This window comes from Leopardus geoffroyi, chromosome C3 (assembly GCF_018350155.1).
Source record: "Leopardus geoffroyi isolate Oge1 chromosome C3, O.geoffroyi_Oge1_pat1.0, whole genome shotgun sequence".
Classification (NCBI taxonomy): domain Eukaryota; kingdom Metazoa; phylum Chordata; class Mammalia; order Carnivora; family Felidae; genus Leopardus; species Leopardus geoffroyi.
The window spans coordinates 13,146,479-13,166,630 of NC_059338.1; the positions used below are offsets into that span (position 1 = coordinate 13,146,479).

Sequence of the window (20,152 nt, forward strand, 5' to 3'; positions counted from 1 at the left end):
AACTGAGAGAAATTTGTCATCTTCTCAATGGTAATATGTCATCACATTCATGCCCTACCTACAGCACATCCTAGCCATTGGGGGCTTTAATGAAAGTGCATTTGTGCTTGTCAAACTGTCTACAAGAGTAGATGTGGGGTTTGGAGGCAACCCCTCTCCCATCTCTCAAAAGATCAGGACAGAGACAAGAATTCTACAGTTATTTATCGAACTTGGATTTTCAATCATTTCCAAGGCACAATAATGCCTTCTCTTGGTTGCTTCCCCCCCCCCCCCCCTTTTAACATTACAGTACTTCATTATTGCCACAGGGGGAACTGTTGGCTTAATTTTGCTTTGGAGACACTGCTGCTGAAATTATTAAGCTAATGATTTATGCCCCCTGTGATACAGCAATCTCTTGTGCTTAAAATGGTTACTATGTTTTGTTTACTGTTTATAACTACCAGTGGTTATGCCACAAAAAAAAAAAAAACCCTGCCAGCTTGCAAGGTTTATTTATCCCTGTGGATCTTTAGAAACCACTGATTAATATAGAAAAAATTTGAATGGTTTATATTTTTAAAATCTCATAAGCTATGAATTAAACCACTGTGCTCTGCTATATAAGAGAAAAAGTTCAGCGAGAATGAACAATGGATGTCAAAACCTACTGACTCTCGTATTTGCTTCTGGTTTTATCAAAGTGGAAAGTATGAGTGCTTTTCAGGAATACAGTGCTGTGACTCCATGAGTTTTGGGCTATGAGATCACCAGCATTTCCCCTTGGGTGCCGCACATTTTACCATATTAAGGAACCAATTTGCTTAGAGAAATGTTGCATATGTTTCAAGGCTGTTAAGTTTGATGGCTGGCAGAACTCTCCCATTTAGCCTGGAGGCTGGGCCTTGGTGAAAGAAGTCTTCACAACTGGCCTGAGTTTTTGTTCTGAAGTGCTTTTTTGTAACCGAAGGATTACACAGGGCAGATGAACCTTAGGGTAGGGCGGGATATGATTTGAGAGTGTTGATTTGTTTAAAATGGCCAAATGGTTCATATACAATGTTTAGGTCTTGACCCTGTTACCTCCCCGAGAGAAATAAAGAAAATATCACTGTTGTTTCAGGCAGCTTTGCCCAATTCAACACCATCAATCTTAGACATCACTTGCTTGTACTTCAGCAATACCTTCCTGCTGACTCCTGAACCCTATCAATCCATTTGGCTTTGTTTCCACTACAAAATAATTCACCTCTCCTCTCAATCTCTCTCTCTCTCTCTCTCTCTCTCTCTCTCTCTCTCTCTCTCTCTTTCATGCAGCTCCACATCTCTGCTCTTCCTCTGATGAGCCAATTCTGTATGGTCACAGGGATCCCTTTCTCTCGGGTCTGATGTGGTCCATTCAAACAATGAGCTCCCTTCCCTAAGTGAACCTCTGGTGTTCCACATGGCAAGTCAGGCCAAGGTACAAGTATGGCAATAGGGCTGGGCACAGTGACAAAGGATTTCTCAGTCAGGGGGCTATAAATATGATGAATGTAGACAATACTGCTCAAAAGGCAGGATTTGAACAAATTAGTGTGCAAGTAGGAAAGTGAGGACAAGACCCTTAGTATGGGAACCAAACTACAGTTAAAATGTGAACATCTGTGTACAGCTTTAGTCCAATATATTCCCTTGATACTGAACTTTCTATACCAAAATGCAGCCAGACATTTAAGAGGAAGAGATAAGCTGATGGTTGAAACACCAAACCGGGGAGTAATAAGATCTGTTTTATTTCTCTTCATAACTCATTATTTTTCTTCATGAAGAGGCAAACTTGGGCACAAAATATTTACAAGATTATAATGTGTGTGAATATGGAAAACATATTATCCAAATAGAGATCTGAATTGAAAATACCTAATTTCATAGGTGTTTTCATTCAGTATGCATTTTCAGTTAGTCTCAGAATTACTCCCCTTTTTATATTAGAAAAATGACAGAAATAGAATTTCTGATGTAATATACTCTAGTTTTTTTTAATGAATTCTGTGTGATTTTATTTTAACACAATTTTTAAGAGACTGAATTCTATATAGCTTATCCTATGTAGTCTTGCTGATTATTATTTAAACTCGAAAGTGATTTAATTACAGGTTATTTTCAAATCACAGAAAATCCAAATACCAGTACGTGATTTGAAATCTTATACAAACACAAAAACAAATTAAATATGATGCTTAATAAGCATGGCAGGAAAAATGTCTGCAATATGGAGGATTTTCTAGCATGAACAATTCTAGGCTTTGGTAGATATTGAGATTAGATTTCTCAGTTAATCAACAGAATAAAATTTCAAGCATCCCCAGTGAAAAAGAGTGAAAATAACTTGAAAGTTAATGCTTTTTCAGGGAAACCAATGACTGATGATTATGTATTCCAACAAAGAAGCAATTGATATTACTTTTTAAAACACTATTTATGATGATACATTTTCAGTCTACCAGTTTGTAGCATTTCTTTGCAACATTCATTTTGAAACGTTACCCTGGACAATAGTAATCACATTAACTATTGGGGCACCTGGGTGGCTCAGTCACAAGCATCAGACTTTCTCTCACAGTTCATGAGTTCAAGCCCCACGTCAGGCTCTGTGCTGACAACTCAGTGCCTGTAGCCCGCAAACAAAAATTAAAAAAATAATAATCATATTAACTATTGAGTGTCTGTTTGTACCCTAACAGCTCCTTTTGTTTCTGTAAGGCCACAGGAGTTTGAAGTAGAATGTGTAATCGAAACACGTCAGAGACACCTTAAGATTTAACCCAACATCAGAACACCAAGAACTTTATTACTCAAGAGGAAAAGAATCAAAAGGATGCCTCTCACTTGGTTCCTTTTGGGAATATAAAAATAAATAAGAGGTGATGAGGCTTTGGGCTGCTCTGATTTTTTAACTTAATTAGCTTTTATTGACATGTAATATACATACAAAAATATACCAACTTTAAGAGTATGATTTGATAAGTTTTGACAGATTCAGTTGGTTAACTACCACCCCAATCAGGATTTAAGGATTTATATATATAGAAGTAAACCTATGAGTAGAGACATGGAGTTTGTCCATGAGAAATTGTCAGTATTTTCTAAAGTGGATGAGTATTTTGCATTTCCACTAGCAATACATGTAATTTTCAGTTGCTTTATATCCTCTTCAGCACTTGAAATTGTCAGTCTTTTAGTGGGTGTGTAGTGATATGTCATTGTGTTTTTAATTTCCATTTGCCTAATCATTATTGACAGTGTCTTTATGTATGCTTATCTTCCATTTGCATATCTCCTTTGATGAATTTGTCCAATCTTTCCTCATTTTTCAGCTGTAATTTATTTTTTTAAATTGTAGATTTGAAAGTATTCTTTATATATGCCATATGGAAGTCCTTTATCAGACACATATTTTGAAAATACTATCAGTATGTAACCTGCCCTTTTATTTTTTACATGATGTCTCTGAAGAGCAATTTTTAACATTTTTGGTGAAGTCCAATTTAGCATTTTTTTTTAACATTTATGCTTTTTATTTCTATCTGAGAAATCTTTAACTCAAGGTCACAAGGATTTTCTGTTTCATTCTAGAAGTTAGCTCTGTTATTTACAGGTAGTGTGAATTTAGAATTTAACTTTTCTACATTGTATGAGATAAGGAAGGTTGGTTTGTTTGTTTTGCATATGAATATCCAATTGTTTATGTAGCATTTGTTGAAAAGACCATCCTTTCCTCTTGGAATTACCTTGACATATTTGTTGTAAACCAGTTGGTTATATATGTGTTTATATCTCTTCTTTCCATTCTGGCCCATGGGTCTGTATGTCTACTTTTATACAAGTAAAGTAAGTCTTGAAATCAGATAGCTTAAGTCTTCCAAATTTGTTATTCTTTATCAAAATTGTTTTTAACTGTTCAAGATTCTTTTGAATTTCTGCATAAATTTAGAATTAAATTGCCAATTTCAATGAATAAACCTACTAGAATTTGGATTGGGATTGCCAATTTCAACAAATAAATCTACTGATCAATTTGAGGAGACACTTTGGTAGAATCAATCTGGGGGCAATATCATGTTTTTTTTTTTAATCAATAAACATAGCACATATCTCCATTTATTAAGTTTTCTTTAATTTGTCTCAGCATTTATTTATAATTTTCAGAGGAGGTGCAAGTATTTGCATCAATTTAATCCATAATTTATATTTTATGTTCTTGAAATATTTTGATTTTTAAGATAGAAGTGTTTTTGTGTGTATGTTTTCTTTGTTTAGTTTTTCACTATTGCTCTTATACTGTGATCTTGCTAATTCACATATTAATTCTAGTAAGTTTTTGGTAGGTTATTTAGGATTTTCAGCATAAACAATTATGGCATCTGTTAATACAGAAGTTTTTACTTTTGTTTGTCTTTTGTTTCTTTTCCTTGCCTTTGGCTCTGGCTAGAGCTATCAGTGCAGTGTTCAAAAGAATGGGTGAGAGCCATAATGCTTGCCTTGTTTATGGTCTTTTACTCTTTTACCATTCAGTATAAGGTCAGCAGTAGGATTTTTGTAGTTCTTTTCAGAATGACAAAGTTTCTTTCAATTTTTAGTTTGCTGAGAGTTTTTATTATGAATGGGTACTGGTCTTTGAGAGAAAGCTTTTAGTTTTTCATCAGTATTAAATTAGCTATAGTAAAAACTATTTAAATGTTCTCTTCTAACTTGAGGAGATTTTTTTCTACTTCTATTTTGCTGAGAGTTTTTGTCATGAATGGGTGTTGAAATTTGTCAAATGTTTTCTCTGCATCTATTGATATGATCATATAGTGTTGTTGTTTTTTTTAATTCTTATAAACAATGAGATAGTTACACGGATTGAGTTTCAAATGTAAAACTAGCCTACTTTCCTGGGATAAAGCCGAGATAAAGCTAGTTGATTATGATATGTTACCTTATTGTGTGCTTCTTAATTTGCTTTTCTTAAATTAACAATTGTTGTGTCTATGTTCAGGGGGGATATTCAGGTTTGGTTTTCTTTTTTGTAAAGTATTTGTTATTTTTTGATATCAAGTTGCTGATTACCTCATAAATGAGTTGGGTAATATTCCCTTCTCTTCAAGCATTTTCTGAACATTAGTGTAGAATTCTTGGTGTCAAGAAATTTTTTTTTTAATTTACCAGTGAAATCATTTAGTCGTAGGGTTTTCTTGGTGGAAGGTTTTTAGAACTATGAATTATATTTTATTATAGATATAGGACTGTATTTATAATATTTTCTTATTATCTTTTTAATTTCTGTAGGATATGTAGTAGTGTTCTTCTTTGATTTCTGATATTCTTTTGTGTTCAGTCTGGCTAGTTGATTAATTATATTGATACTTACAAAGAGATAATTTTTGGTTTTATCAATTTTCCCATTTTATCTCTATTTTTTATTTCACTGATTTCCATGCTTATTTTATTTGTGCCCTTTTTTGTGCTTACTTTGGTTTAATTTGCTCTTTTTTTAAATGTTTATTTATTTTTGACAGAGAGTGCAAGTGGGGGAGAGACAGAGGATCCAGAGCTGGTTCTGCACTGAGAGCAGAGAGTTGGATGTGGGGCTTGAACCCACAAGCCATGAGATCATGACCTGAACTGAAGTCAAGAGCCAGATGCTTGGGTGTTGAGCCACCCAAGTGCCCTAACTTGCTCTTGTTTTTAATATGGAAGATTACATCACTGATTTGAAACCTTGCTCTCTTTTCTAATATATGCTCTTTTTTCATTATAAATACCTTTTTAAATTCTGGTTTTTGCTATAGCCCACAAATTTTGATATATTATGCTGTTTATTCATTTATTGTTTCTCATTTTGTATCCACCATTCTTTGTTCTTTTTTGGGAAACTGAAGATGAGCCCTGTAAAAATTTACCTTTGATGAGTTGGCACAGTGTTAGCTTTGTCAGTAGTGGGTTCCAGTAGAACACTAAAAGACAAAAAAGAAATAGTCTTCATTCTGGTATGATTTTATTTTTCTCCCATAGCAACCAATGATATGAGGGAGGCCTGACAATATCCAACCATCAGTGAATTTTCCAGCATTCATGTGGGTTGTTTCTAGTGGAACAACTCCATACTGCCAGCACACAATGGGGGACACTTTCTGCAAAGAAGATGAAATACTTCATCGCTACAGTGAACTTCTCTTGGTGTGCTGATAGTGGATCAACTCTGGCCCCATAATACTCTACAGTAAATTTCTTGGCCATCATATAAGCTCTTTCTTAGCGCCAGCTCTAGCCAGCCAACACTAATTCAACTCCTTTTATTGTCTTTATGCGGGTAATCCTGATAGAATAGCTGTAGTCTACCTGCACGCTCTGTTGAGCTTCTTAGACACTCAGTGGCTCTTCTTACTGACGAGCTGTGGATTCAACCTCTTGCAAATTTGTTTGCCACAGGCAGGTTGCAGCTTCCTATAGCATTTATATTCTCTCCAACAAAGTCTTAAACTTATACTAGTTTTAGGGGAGGTGGATTTCTTTCCAATTTTAAGCTCTTCCTTTGTGTATTCTCCCTCAGCTTACAAATAGGAGATGGTTTCTGCATTGGCTAGTCTCATATTCTACAGTTAATCATCTCTTACTAGTTAATAATTCTTTGCATTAAATTTTCTCTATTCAGTATGTTGCGATTTCTAGCTACTGATTGTAACTGGATCTAATACCCTTGTGTTTTTATTTTCTTTCAGTTTGAAATATATTCTTATTTCCCTTGTAATTTTTTCTTTGACAAAAAGGGTATTAAAAAGTATGGTGTTTTAGTTTCATGTATATGGGATTTGCAGGATAACTTCATGTTATTGAATTCTAGTTTAATTTTGTTGTGGACAAAGATCATACTTTATATGATTGCAATATTTTTTATTGTAGTAAAAACATATAACATGAAATCTAACTTATTAAATTATTAAGTGTATATTATAGTATTGTTAACTATATGCACATTTTTGTGGAGCCAGTCTCTAGAATTTTTTCATCTTGCATGACTGAAACTCTATATCCATTGTATACCAAATTCCCCATATCCCACTCCCATTCAGTCCCTGGCAACCATCTTTCCACTTTCTATTCCTTGAGTTTATCTACTGTAGACATCTTGTATAAATGGAATTGTGCAGGGGCACCTGGGTGGCTTAGCTGGTTGAGTGTCCCACTCTTGATTTCAGCTCAGGTCATTATCCCAGGGTTGTGGGATTGAGCCTTGCACTGGGCTCCACGCTGAGTGTGGAGCCTGCTTAAGATTCTTCTCTCTCTTTCTCCCTCTGTCCCTTTCCTGCCCACTTACTGTCATAAATAAATAAATAAATAAATAAATAAATAAATAAATAAAATCATGCAGTATTTGTCCTTCTGTGTCTGGCTTATTTCACGTAGCATAATGTCCTCCAGTTTCATCCATGTTCTCACAAACAGCAAGATTTCCTTCTTCTGATGGCTCAGTAACATTCTATTGTACCTATATATCATGTTAAAACATTTTCTTTATTCATTCATCTGTTGACAGACACTTAGGTGGTATCCATATCTTGACTGTTGTGAGCAATGCTTCAAGGAACAAGGGAGCAGAAATATCTCTTCAAAGTCTGTGTTCAGTTCTTTTAGATAAATCCCAGAAATGGGACTGCTGGGTCATATGGTAGTTCTATTTCTTACTTTTTTGAGGAACTTCCATACTGTTTTACATAGCAGCTACAACATTTTATAATCCTACTAATAGTATACAAGGGCTCTAATTTCACCACATCCTCACCAAAACTTGTATTTATTTTCTGTTATTTATTTCTTTTTTTAATGACCATCCTAATAGGTAATGGAGGGGTGATATCTCATTATAGTTTTGATTTGCATTTCCATGATGATTAGTGATGTTGAGCATCTTTTCTCATACAAATTAGCCATTTGTATGTCTACTTTATTATTTTTTTTTCAACGTTTATTTATTTTTGGGACAGAGAGAGACAGAGCATGAACGGGGGAGGGGCAGAGAGAGAGGGAGACACAGAATCGGAAACAGGCTCCAGGCTCTGAGCCATCAGCCCAGAGCCCGACGCGGGGCTCGAACTCATGGACCGCGAGATCGTGACCTGGCTGAAGTCGGACGCTTAACCGACTGTGCCACCCAGGCGCCCCTGTATGTCTACTTTAGAGAAATGTCTATTCAAGTCCTTTGCCCATTATTTAATTGATTATTTTTTTATTGAATTATAGGAGTTCCATATGCATTTAGGATATTAGACTCTTATCAAATATATGGTTTGCAAGTATTTTCTCCCTTTCTTTATGTTGCATTTTCACTCTACTGATTATTTCCTTTGATGTGCAGAAGATTTTTAGTTTGATATAGCCACACTTGTCTATTATGTTTTTATTGCCTGTGCTTTTGGCATCATTTCCAAGAAATCATTGGTAAGATCAATGTTATGGAGAGTTCCCTTTATTTTTTTCTTCTAGGAGTTTGATAGTTTTAGATACATGTTTAAGTCTTTAATTCACTTTTAGTTGATTTTTGTATACAATGTAAAGTAAGTTCAATTTCATTTTTGCATATGAATATAATACAATACTGCCAATACAATTTGTTGAAGAGACTGTCCTTTCCCCATGTGTAGTCTTCGCATTCTTATTAAAGATTATTTGACTATCCATGAATGGATTTATTTCTGGGCTCTCTATTCTGTTCTTTTGGTTTATATGTTTGTCTTGTTGTCAGCACCATATTGTTTTGATTACTGCAGGTTTGTAATGTTTTTAAATCAGAAACTGTGAAGCCTCTAGTTTTTTTTCTTTCTCAAGATTGTTTTGCCCTTTTTTCTCATGATTGTTTGGCCTGAAAACTGTGCTTCCATATCAACTTTCGGATTTCAGATAGTTTTTCTATTTCTGAAAAAAAATTGCCATTTGGCAGAGTATGCATTGAATCCACTTGGGTAGGTATGGGCTTTTTAATAATTTTAAGTCCTTTAATTCATGAATACAGGATGTCTTTTCATTTACTTGTGTCTTCTTTAATTTCTTTTAGCAATGATTTTATAGTTTTCAGTGTGCTGAAATACAATTCACCTCTGGTTAAATTTATTCACAGTATTTTATTCTTTTTGATGTTATTGTAAATGGGTATCATTTTCTTGGTTTCCTTTTTGGGTTGTTCATTGTTAGTGTATAGAAAAGGAACTGATTTTTGAGTGTTGATGGTATCCTGCAACATTGCTGAATTTGATTATTCTCACAGGTGTTTCTGTGTTTGTTTGGGGGGAGGTTTTTTGTTGTTGTTTTTGGTGAAACCTTTAGGGTTCTCCAAGATTATGAGCCTGGGTGGCTCAGTCAGTTAAGTGTTTGACTTCAGCTCAGGTCATGATCTCGGGGTTCATGAGTTCAAACCCCACATCATGGTTTCTGATGTCAGCAGGGAGCCTGCCTCAGATCCTCTGTCTTCCTTCCCCTCCCCAGGTCTCTCTCTTAAAAGTAAACATTAAAAAAATATTATATCATCAATGAAGAGAGATAATTTTACTTATTCCTTTCCTATTTGAGTGGCTTTTCTTTTTCTTGCTTAAATTCTCTGTATAGGACTTCCAGTATTATGTTGAGTAGATGAGGCGAATGGGCACCTTTATCTTTTTACTGATCTTAGAGGAAAGCCTTTGCCTTTTTACCATTGAGTATGATGTTAGCTGTGGGCTTTACATATGTGAACTTTATTGTGTGGAGATGATTGCCTTCTATTCCTAGTTTGTTGACTTTTTTTTTTTTTTATCGTTAAAGGGTATTGAATTTTAAAAAAAAATTTTTTTTTCAACGTTTATTTATTTTTGGGACAGAGAGAGACAGAGCATGAACGGGGGAGGGGCAGAGAGAGAGGGAGACACAGAATCAGAAACAGGCTCCAGGCTCTGAGCCATCAGCCCAGAGCCTGACGCGGGGCTCGAACTCACGGACCGCGAGATCGTGACCTGGCTGAAGTCGGACGCTTAACCGACTGCGCCACCCAGGCGCCCCTCAAAGGGTATTGAATTTTGTAAAATGCTTTCTCTGCATCTATTGAGATGATTATGTGATTGTTATTTTTTGTTATGTAATGTCGTGTATCACATTGATTAATTTTTATCCTGGCATCCCAGGGATAAATCCCACTTGGTCATAGCTTATTGAGCCTTTTAATGTGTCATTGAATTCAGTTCACTAATACTTTGTTAAGTATTATCTGTATTCATCAAAGATATTGGTCTATAGTTTTCTTATAATGTCTTCGTCTAGCTTTAGTATCAGGATAATTCTAGCCTCACAAAATGAGTCTGGAAACATTCCTATTTTTTGGAAGAGTTTGAGAGGGCTTGATGTTAATTCTAAATAGATGTTTTATAGAATTCTGCAGTAAAACCGTTTGATCCTGGGCTTTTCTTTGTTGGGAGGATTTTTATTAGTGTTTCAATCTCCTTATTAGTTATATGTTTGCTCAGATTTTTCTATTTCTTCATGATTCAGTCTTGGTACATTTTATATGTCTAGAAATTTATCCATTTTTTGGCATTTAATTGCACACAGTAGTCTCTTATAATCCTTTTTTTCCCCCTTTGGCATCAGTAGTTGTAATGTCTCCTCTTTCATTTCTGATTTTATTGGGATCCATTCATTCTTCTTTTTCTAGTTCCTTGATATATAAAATTAGGTTGTTTACTTGGGATCTTTCTTCTTTTTCAAATGTGGACATTTGCCGCTATAAATTTCTTGTTAGTAATGCTTCTGCTGAATCCCATCTTTTGTCATATTGTACTTTTGTTTTTGTCTCAAATTTTTTTTAATTTATCTTTTCATGTCTTCTTTGACTCATTGGTTGCTCAGGATGCGTTATTTCATTTCCACATAGTTGTTAATTTTGGAGCTTCCCTTCTGCTTTGATTCTAGTTTCATTCTGTGTGGTCAGAAAAAAAATCTATGTGGTATCATTTCAGTCTTCTTAAATTTGTTGACGTGTTTTGTGACCCTAACACACCTTTGAAAATATTCTGAATACACTTGAGAAGAATGTGAATTCTGTTGCCAATGGGTGAAATACTCTGTATGTATCTGTTGGGTCCGTTTCTTCTATAGTGTTATTCCAGTCTTCTGCCTCCTTATTTATCTTCAGTCTAGTTGTTCTATTATTGAAAGGGTATTGAAATCTACTGGTATTGTATTGCTGTCTCTTTCTACCTTCAATTCTGTCAATTTTTGCTTCATATATTTGGGTTCCTATATGTTTACAGTTATATATTTTTAGTAAATTGACCCTTTTATTACTGTATAGTGCCCTTCTATGTCTCCTGTAAAAGTCCTTCAGTTTAAAGATTATTTTGTCTATTATAAGTGTGGCCATTCCTGAACTCTTTTGTTTACCATTTGCATGGACTATCTTATTCCATCCCTCAGCCTATGTATGTTTTCAAATCTAAAGTGAGTCTTGTAGGGGTGCCTGGGTGACTCAGTCGGTTAAGTGTCCAACTTCGGCTCAGGTCATGATCTCACAGTTCATGGGTTTAAGTCCCGTGTCAGGCTCTTTGCTGACAGCTCAGAGCATAGAGCCTGCTTCGGATTCTGTGTCTTCCTCTCTCTCTGCCCCTCCCCACTCACACTCTGTCTCTCTCTCAAAAAAAAAAATAAACATTAGAAAATTTTTAATAAAAAAAAGTGATTGATTCACCACCATTATAGTATTACAGTATTCTATATTTGTTTCTTTATTTGCCTTTACCAGCAAGCTTCATCCTTTCATATATTTTCATGGTGCTATCTATTTTCCTTTCATTTCACCTCAAAGGACTCCTTTTAGCATTTCTTGAAAGGCAGTTCTAGTGGTGAGGACTCCCTAAGCTTCTGTTTTTCTGAGACAGTCTTTATTATTTCTCCTTCAATTTTCAAGGGCAGTTTTGCTATAGATAGATAGATAGATAGTGTTCTTTGTGGCTAGTTTTTGTTCTAGTACTTTGAATACATCATCCTGCTCCTTTCTGTCCTGCATGGTTTCTACCGAAAAGTCTGCTTATAGTGTTATGGAGGGTCCCTTATACATGACAAAGCTGCTTTTTTCTTGCTCCTTTCAAAATTCTCTCTATGTTTTTGACTATTAGCAATTTGATTATAATGTGTTTCATTGTATCCTTCTTTGAATTCATCCTCTTTGGAATCCGTTGGCCTTCTTGGATCTAGATGCTCCTTTCCTTACCAAGATATAGAAAGTTTTTTGGGCCATTATTTCTGCAAATAAGATTTCTTCCCCTTTCTTTCTCTCTCTTCTCCTTTTAGGACTCCCATAATTAGTATATTGTTCTGGCTGATGGTGTCCCATAATTCCCTTAGACTGTCTTAACTTTTATTCATTCTTTTATCTTTTTGCCCCTCTGACTGGATAATTTAAAATGATCTGTTTTTGAGTTCACTGATTCTTTCTTCTGTTTGATCAAGTCTGTTACTGAACCCCTCTACCGAATTTTTCAATTCAATTATTGTATGGTCACTTCTAAAATTTCCTTGGTTTTTAAAAATATTTTCTCTTTGTTAACATTCCAGTTTTATTCATGCCTTGTTTCGCTGAGCTCATTGAGCATCTTTATGACAGTTACTTTTAATTCTTTGTCATGTAATTCCTATATCTCTGTTTCTTTAGGGTGAGTTTCTGGAGATATATTAATTCCTTTGTTTGGGTCATGTTTTACCGTTCCTTTCTATGCCTTATACTTTGTATTAGGATCAAACACCTCTTCCAGTCTGTATAGACTGTCTTAGTACAGGGAAAGATCTTTACCAATCAGCCCCACAAGGGATTCTGGGGACTTCTCCAAGCTTTCTGTGGATATGTTCTCTCCAGCCTTTTGTGTGTAAATTCCCAATTAAACAGGTTTTACAAACTTATTTGTCTTGAAGCTTAGAAATCCTTACACCCTCTGTTATCTGTTTGTAGTGCTGTAGATTCTCTGGAGTTGCTGTAAGTTGCCCAGCTGTTTTTTGCTCTCAGAAGTCCTCAGTTATCTGGAGTACATTGGGTCCTGTCAACAGTCTGAGTTGGAGAAATTAGAAACCAGTCCCTGAGGCAGCAACCCTAAAATCCAGAATATTGGACAAACCCTCCACTCTTCCCTTTTTCCCCCTGTGAGTAAAGCAGCTGAGTTGTATTTTCTTGTTTGTTGTTCCATGTGCTCTTTGGAGCAGCAGTAAGCCACCTAGTGCCCCCAGGCATTTATACCAGTTTAGTTCTCTGAGACTTGTGAGAGAGAAGCCAGTTCCTTGGGCAGCACTTGCATCCCAAGCTAGACTATTGGATGGATGCTTCAACTCTTTTCCTCCCCGGGGATAATCCAGGACTTGGGAGTTTTCTCCCACTCATTCCACACTGAGCCTTGGATAAGGACTATGGCAAGGGAGTATGTGCTAGTGTAAAATGTCATTTTTTTTTCCCCCTCAGTGGCCCCTGACTGGGGACCCTTTTCTGCCAGCACTCAGATTCAGGCAAAGCAAATACTAGTCCCTCAGGTAGCTTCCTGAAAAGTCTACACATTAAATGCATGTTTCAGTCTTCTCTTTCTCTCCGCAGGGAGAAGCCAGGACTTGGGATTTTCCCCTCAATCACCATGCTGTGCTGATGTGAGGAGCTCTGGTGAGTGAGTGACATACACTTCTCTAGCAGTTTTGATGTGGCTGGTTCCATGCCTCTCTGGAATGCAGGAGACTCTTACCTAGCTTTTGGATTTCTCATCAAGGGAATTGTTCCATGTATTGATGTTGAATTGGTATCTCCATGGAGGGAGAATATCTGGTGCTTCCTATTCTGCCCTCTTGCTGATGTCATCTGATTTCAATCTTTTTAAAATTACTTAAAAATTCGTTTTATGCCTTAGATTATGGACTATGTTGTATGTTCTTTGAAATTAATGGCATTGCACTGTCTTTGGATGCTACATTCTATAAATATCAATGAGATCAAGTTGTTTGATAGTGATATTCAGATTTTCTGTATGATTTGCCAATTTGCTGTCTCTTCTTTCTATCACTTATGAGTCAATAGTGTTAAAATTTGCAATTATAATTGTGGGGTTGTCTACCTTTACTTTTTGCTTCATTTATTCTAAAGTTCTATTGTTCTATATAGACATAGGATTGCTATACATTCGTATTGAATTGACTCATTTTTCATTTTGAAATGAATTTTTTTTTGCTCTTTTAATCAACATGTTCAGATAAATTGTATTTAGTATACTTTTTGATATGGTGAAGTTTAAATATGCCATCCTGCTATTTGTTTTCTATTTATTATATCAGATATTTGTTTCTTTTTTCCTCTTTCTAAGTCTTTTAGAATGATTGAGTTTCTTTTATAATTTTTATCTTCACTTTTGGCTTATTAGCTGCAACTCTTTGCTTGTTTTTTTTCAGTTGTTGCTCTAGGATTTATAATATAAATCTTTAAATTTTTATAGTCTATCTTCAAACAGTATTATACAACTTCATATATATAGCGTAAGAAATTTCCAACAGGTTACTTCAATTTTCCCTCCCCTTTCTAGAGTGCTATTTTTATCATGTTTTTTATTTCCATGTACTTTAAAATCCACAATACTTTTTATTACTTTTGCATTAAGTAGTTACTTGTGTTTTAAAGAGATTAAACCATGAGAAAAATGGCTTTTGTATTTACTCATATATGTTATCATTTCTGGCACACTTCTATCCTTTGTGTAGATTGAAAGTTACCAACTGTTATAATCTTCTTTCACTTGAAGAAATTCCTTGACATTTCTTATAGTGCAGATCTGCAGGTGGTGAACCCTTAGCTTTCTGATGCCTAAAAAATGGTTTATTTTACCTTTTATTTATAAAGGTATTTGCTGGGTATAGAATTCTAGGTTGGCATTTTTCTTCGTAATACTTTTTTTTATGGATTGCATTATTTATGAGAAGTATGCTGTCATTTTTAATTTTCTTATTCTGTACATAATGTGTCTTCTGTGGCTCTTTTTGAATTTAGCGTCTATTACTACTTTACATCAATTTGATCGTGATGTTCTCTGGTGTGTGTGTGTGTGTGTATGTGTGTGTGTGTGTGTGTGTGTGTGTGTGTGTTTTATTTTTTCATTATGTTTGTTACTCACTGAGCTTCTTAGATATGTGGGTTAATTGGGAAAAATATTAGCCATTATTGTTAGGTGCTAACAGTCTTTTGTTTGTTATTGTTGTCATTTTCTAAATATTTCCCATTTGTTTTGATTTTGTCCTTGATGTAAGACTTCTTTAGGAGAAAACTAAGTTTCAAAGCAACTTGAATTTAATTATTGTCCTATTGTTTTTTGACTTAGGTATCTTCAAGCAAAGTTAAATCTTAGCCCTTGCAAATAAAATCAGAATATAGTTGCTACACACACACATGCACACACACACACACACACACACACACACACACACACACATCCCAAAAAATTAAAATAAAAACATTCTTAGATAAATCTTTGATAGTGAATTTAGGATGCCTGTCCCTGTGCCTCTTGGAGTTTTGCAGTAGAATAGCTAGTACTGGGTATGTTTAAGGAGAATGAGAAGGTCTGAATATTTCCTCATAATCTTTCTCTACCCCATCTTGTTCTTTCTCTGTCTCCTATTTCTCTGTCTCCTTTTTCCTTCCTGTAACCTTATTATTCTTTTCTACTGTTCTCTTTGGCTTAAGTTATTGTTCCTTTAGAAACAAAAATTCAGATGGGAGAAATACTTTTAAAACAACTATCACTCATTCTTACTTATGAGAATCTGGGTAAAGTATGTGCATTTAAAGGTTGAAATGTGGTACTAGTGGTGACTGGAGAATTTGTTGGTAGCACATGAGGAGAAAAATTACATCTATGTTTGCCTAGCATTATGTGTCTTGATCCAAGTTCAAAACTGGTGTACTTTAGCAAATAACATAGCACTTGACACAGTCTGTGTTTAATAAATGTCTGTTGAATGAAAAAATACATCTCTTAACTCTAGGATTTTTCTTCCATTTCTGGTATATTCAGCCACTCCATTCATTCTGTCTCATGAATCTTTCCTAAAGATTTTTATTGGTTCAGGTCCTACCTTTGGAATATTCCTTTGCCATTCTGAAGCTTTTCAAGATAGCATGTGCCTAAATTCCTTGATTCTCTAATATTTTTACATTGTTCATTCAACTAATTCTAATTCTAACTTGTCTCCTACATCCTCCACCTTTATTTTTTTCATTATTAAAGAGATGCATAGAAGGAAAAGTGCATGCTGTGAAGTTGAACATTTAGTTGATTTGTTTTTTATATTTTTTGTTTTGTTTTGGTTTTATTTTATTATTTTATGTATGTATGTATGTATGTATTTGCTCTTAAGTCCATGTCTTTAGGAGCATCTATTAAGGATCTGCTCTCATGTGATTTTGGATGAGGGCCATTTCCAAGAGTGCTAAAAGAGTTATCTTGATCTTCTAGGAGTTTACAGTATGATGGTTGATCAGATATTTGGAATAGAAAGTTCTTTCTTCATCTTTCTCTTCAGTAGTTTGGATAGAAACAAAACAAAGAAATGTTCCCCATAGTTAGAAGAAAGCATAATCCAAGTCACCTTGTGAAAAGACCTCATGACATTTTTCAAATCACAGATAGTTTTGGCTGTCTTGTTTTTCTTATAAAAATATAATAATATCACTGAGAGGCTGCTGAGCATGAGTCATACTTATCTGGATTGTCCTATTAATATATTCCCCTCAAGGGGTAGATCGGGATAATCTTTCTGTAGATATATACTTATACCTGTATTAGTTGGGATTTCCCAGAGAAACAGAACCAGTAGGATGTGTGTGTGTGTGTGTGTGTGTGTGTGTGTGTGTGTGTGTGCGCGCATATGTCAATTTATTAAAGAAATTGGCTTGCATGATTATACACACTGGCAAGTCCAGAATCTGTAGGTTGAGTGGAAGGCTGTAGATCCAGAATAGTTGAAGCTGCGATTCCAATCTGAGAGACAATGCTATAGAATTCTCTCTTGCTCAGGAGAGGACAGTCTTTATGTTCTGTTCAGGCCTTCAACGGACTGGATAAGGTGCACACACATTATGGAGGGCAATCTGCTTTAAGCAAAGTCCACCAATTTCAATGTTAATTTCATCCAAAAACACCCTCACAGAAATGTTCAGAATAATATTTGCCCAAATATCTGGGTACTCCATGACCCAGCTGATTGGACACATGAAATTAACCATCACAGTGCCCAAGGAAGCTTCAGGATAATTTTCTTCCCCAGATTCACATGTAGATGACAAATCAAATATGAAATGAATTACTGATTTTGCAAAGGATGTCCTGGTATAGGCTATTCTTCTGGGGGATTACCAAGAATAAAAAATTCCTAAACAGAGAAAACTTGTGAGTAAAGTATGCCTCATGAAAAAGTCACAGTGCTTAGAATATCCCCAAAGTGCTATAATTTTCTGTAACTTGCATCCTCAGAGGTAAAATAAAAAGAAGCTATGTCAGCAGGAAAACTAGATAATTTACACTAGCAACAAAAATTCCTTTATCCTAAGGTTTGTGGTAGCTCACCACACAGATATCTCTTGTCTAGGTAACTGCTGAACCTAGCTCTACAATTCATTTTACAAAGTATTGAAAAATGTTACAGACCAAATAGTTTCAATAGTTTAGGTGAAAACAGTTCTTATAAAGACAAAATTATCTGGATAATCACTCAGTTCCTCCACTTTGTTTTGCTAATGTGTTTATCAGTATTTTACCAAAGCAAATTCAACTAAGGACAAAGAAGCAAACAAGCAATTCTTTTCACACATTTTTAAGAGGTTATTGTTGTTCAGGTAGAAAAAGACTGTAAAAATTCTCCAGTAATGTATTTTCAATTAAGATGAATACTTAGAACAGCAAAGTACAGTGTTTTTATCATTCAAAATGCCTTACTCTTTTAAAGTATATTTTGTCCTTTCTTTTTATTTCTGTTTATAAAATTCACAATTTTACATGAATAATGATGACTGTTCCCTGGGTCTTTCACTAAAATACCAAAAGCCAGGGCTCTTGGCTGCCTGGATCCTATTTAGTATATACATAACTTTGCAAATATGGCTTTTAAAGGTTTTCATTGACTAGTGTCATAAAAATAAACCTGTACCAGAGACTCTTTTTCAAAAATTTTCTCTTGAACACTAAAAACACCTTATCCAATGAGTCTTTCAAGCTAATTCCTTTTATATTTGTCCTTCCCCTAGAAGAGTTCCTGTACTTTAGATTATAGGGCCAGTGTAGTCCCTAAGGCAAATCTCTGATCTATCAATGTCTGCCCTTAAAAACCTCAGGACATACAAATCAAACTTCATGTCGTCATTATAGCATTAGTCCTTGACTTCTCATTTTCCAGCCCACTGTTTTGTTTTGTTTTTAAATATGTGCTCAGCCTCTTGGCTAGGGCACGGGAAATCTTTGGCCTTTTTGAGATAACTTTGTATTTGTATTTTATCACAACTTTTTAGACCTCTAAAGAGCAAGACATCCTTATAGAACTTTTCAAATGAAGTTAACAATTTAGCTTTATCACAGTACATCTATCTTTTCACTAAACATAAATCCACTAGTAACTCAAATAAACCTATGACATAATAGGATGATATCTTGCCTAATGATTACACAAGAAAGAAGTACAGAGATAAATGTTAACCAGTGAGGCAACCCTAAGGGGGATGGATGAAAGGGTCCCTGAGGGACGCAGGAACCATCTTTTAGCATCACCATTTCCACCTGAATTACAGCTAATATCCCAAATGGATGTTTTATGTTGTGTGTTCTCCAATGAAGGAATCAGCAGAAATCCACTAGTTGTATTTATGTTTAGATATTTAGCTCCAGAAAACAGCCCAGAGAGTTAAGGCCATAGTAAATATGCTCCTTAGATGTGAAATGAAGAATGCCAGGTTGGAAATAAAATAAAAATACTATGGATCAGAATTGGCCACTGTGCCAGCCTGGGAAATTAAGAGGAGAAGGAGGCTTTGAATCTGCTTTAATTGAGATAGCAGACTTCCCTGGATATTATTAAGGGATTGGAATAATGTTGTGTTGTTTGTTTTGTTTTTAATTTCTTTACTATGAAGCTATGCATCATTTTGACCGCTATGGTAGTGAGGATTATGCTAGGCAATGTTATGGTAACAAAAAACCGTACATTCTTGGTGGTTTAATATACACAGGTGTATGTCTCATTTATGAAAAGTGTGACGCATGTTGGGATGCTGTCCTTCATCTGAAAACTTCACCGTCTGGAGCACATGCCCGCCCTCTAAGGCTGCTATGATTGAGGAAGAAAGAGCTGGAGCTTTTATGGGTAGAGGTATCTATCACTTTCTCCTGTGCATTGGCCAGATATTAACCATATGTTCCAATTAACTGCAAGGGAGGCTGGCAAATGTAAGGACTATATTTTTGGTCTATTGTATGGACTGTTTGGTAAGGATGAAATGTCTCGGTACAACACAGATTAGAATCAGATAGTAGGATAATGTTGTGCTTAGTTTATTTGGGTACAAGGGAAGCTAATTCATTAATATTAACTAATGTTTGCTTGTTTACTCATATTTGTTCTTCGACTAGTTACTTATGGCACAAGGTAATCATAATAATAGCTAAGACTTACTGAGGACTTACGAAATTCCAGGTGCCATTGTAAGCACTATACCTTTTTGATCTTATTTAACCCTTACCTACACCCTTATAGGTAGGCGTTAGGACTATTACTTCTATTATACAGGTGAGGAAACTGTAGCAAGAAATGTTAAATGATTTGTCTAAAGTTACACGTTGAATAAGTGGGGAGCCAATTCTGAACCCAGAAAGTCTTACTCCAGATGGAGGTTAGGTATTTTGCATTTTTCATTTTAAGGTGAAGGATGATCTGAAGTCGGCAAAAAGGCAAATCAGCCCAGGCCAATGGGTATATTCTCACTAAAAGCTTGTATTTCCTCAATTAGCAGGCTCTCCCGAAAACAGTAACAAATCAGTGGAAATGCTAGTGTGGGTGGTGACTAGATAAGGAATGGAGAATTTAAAAGATGTTTCTACCATTAACTGCCATCTCTCCGAAT

The 20,152-nt window shown here is 35.2% G+C and overlaps 1 long non-coding RNA gene across 1 annotated transcript in view; it reads left to right on the plus strand.

Annotated features, from left to right (window-relative positions):
- Nucleotides 1-20,152, plus strand: part of LOC123586507 — a 184,463-nt gene that overhangs the window by 75,794 nt on the left and 88,517 nt on the right. Inside the window, exon 2 of the long non-coding RNA XR_006706843.1 lies at nucleotides 13,604-13,666. This is a non-coding gene — a long non-coding RNA (uncharacterized LOC123586507). The remainder of the gene's footprint in view (nucleotides 1-13,603; nucleotides 13,667-20,152) is intronic.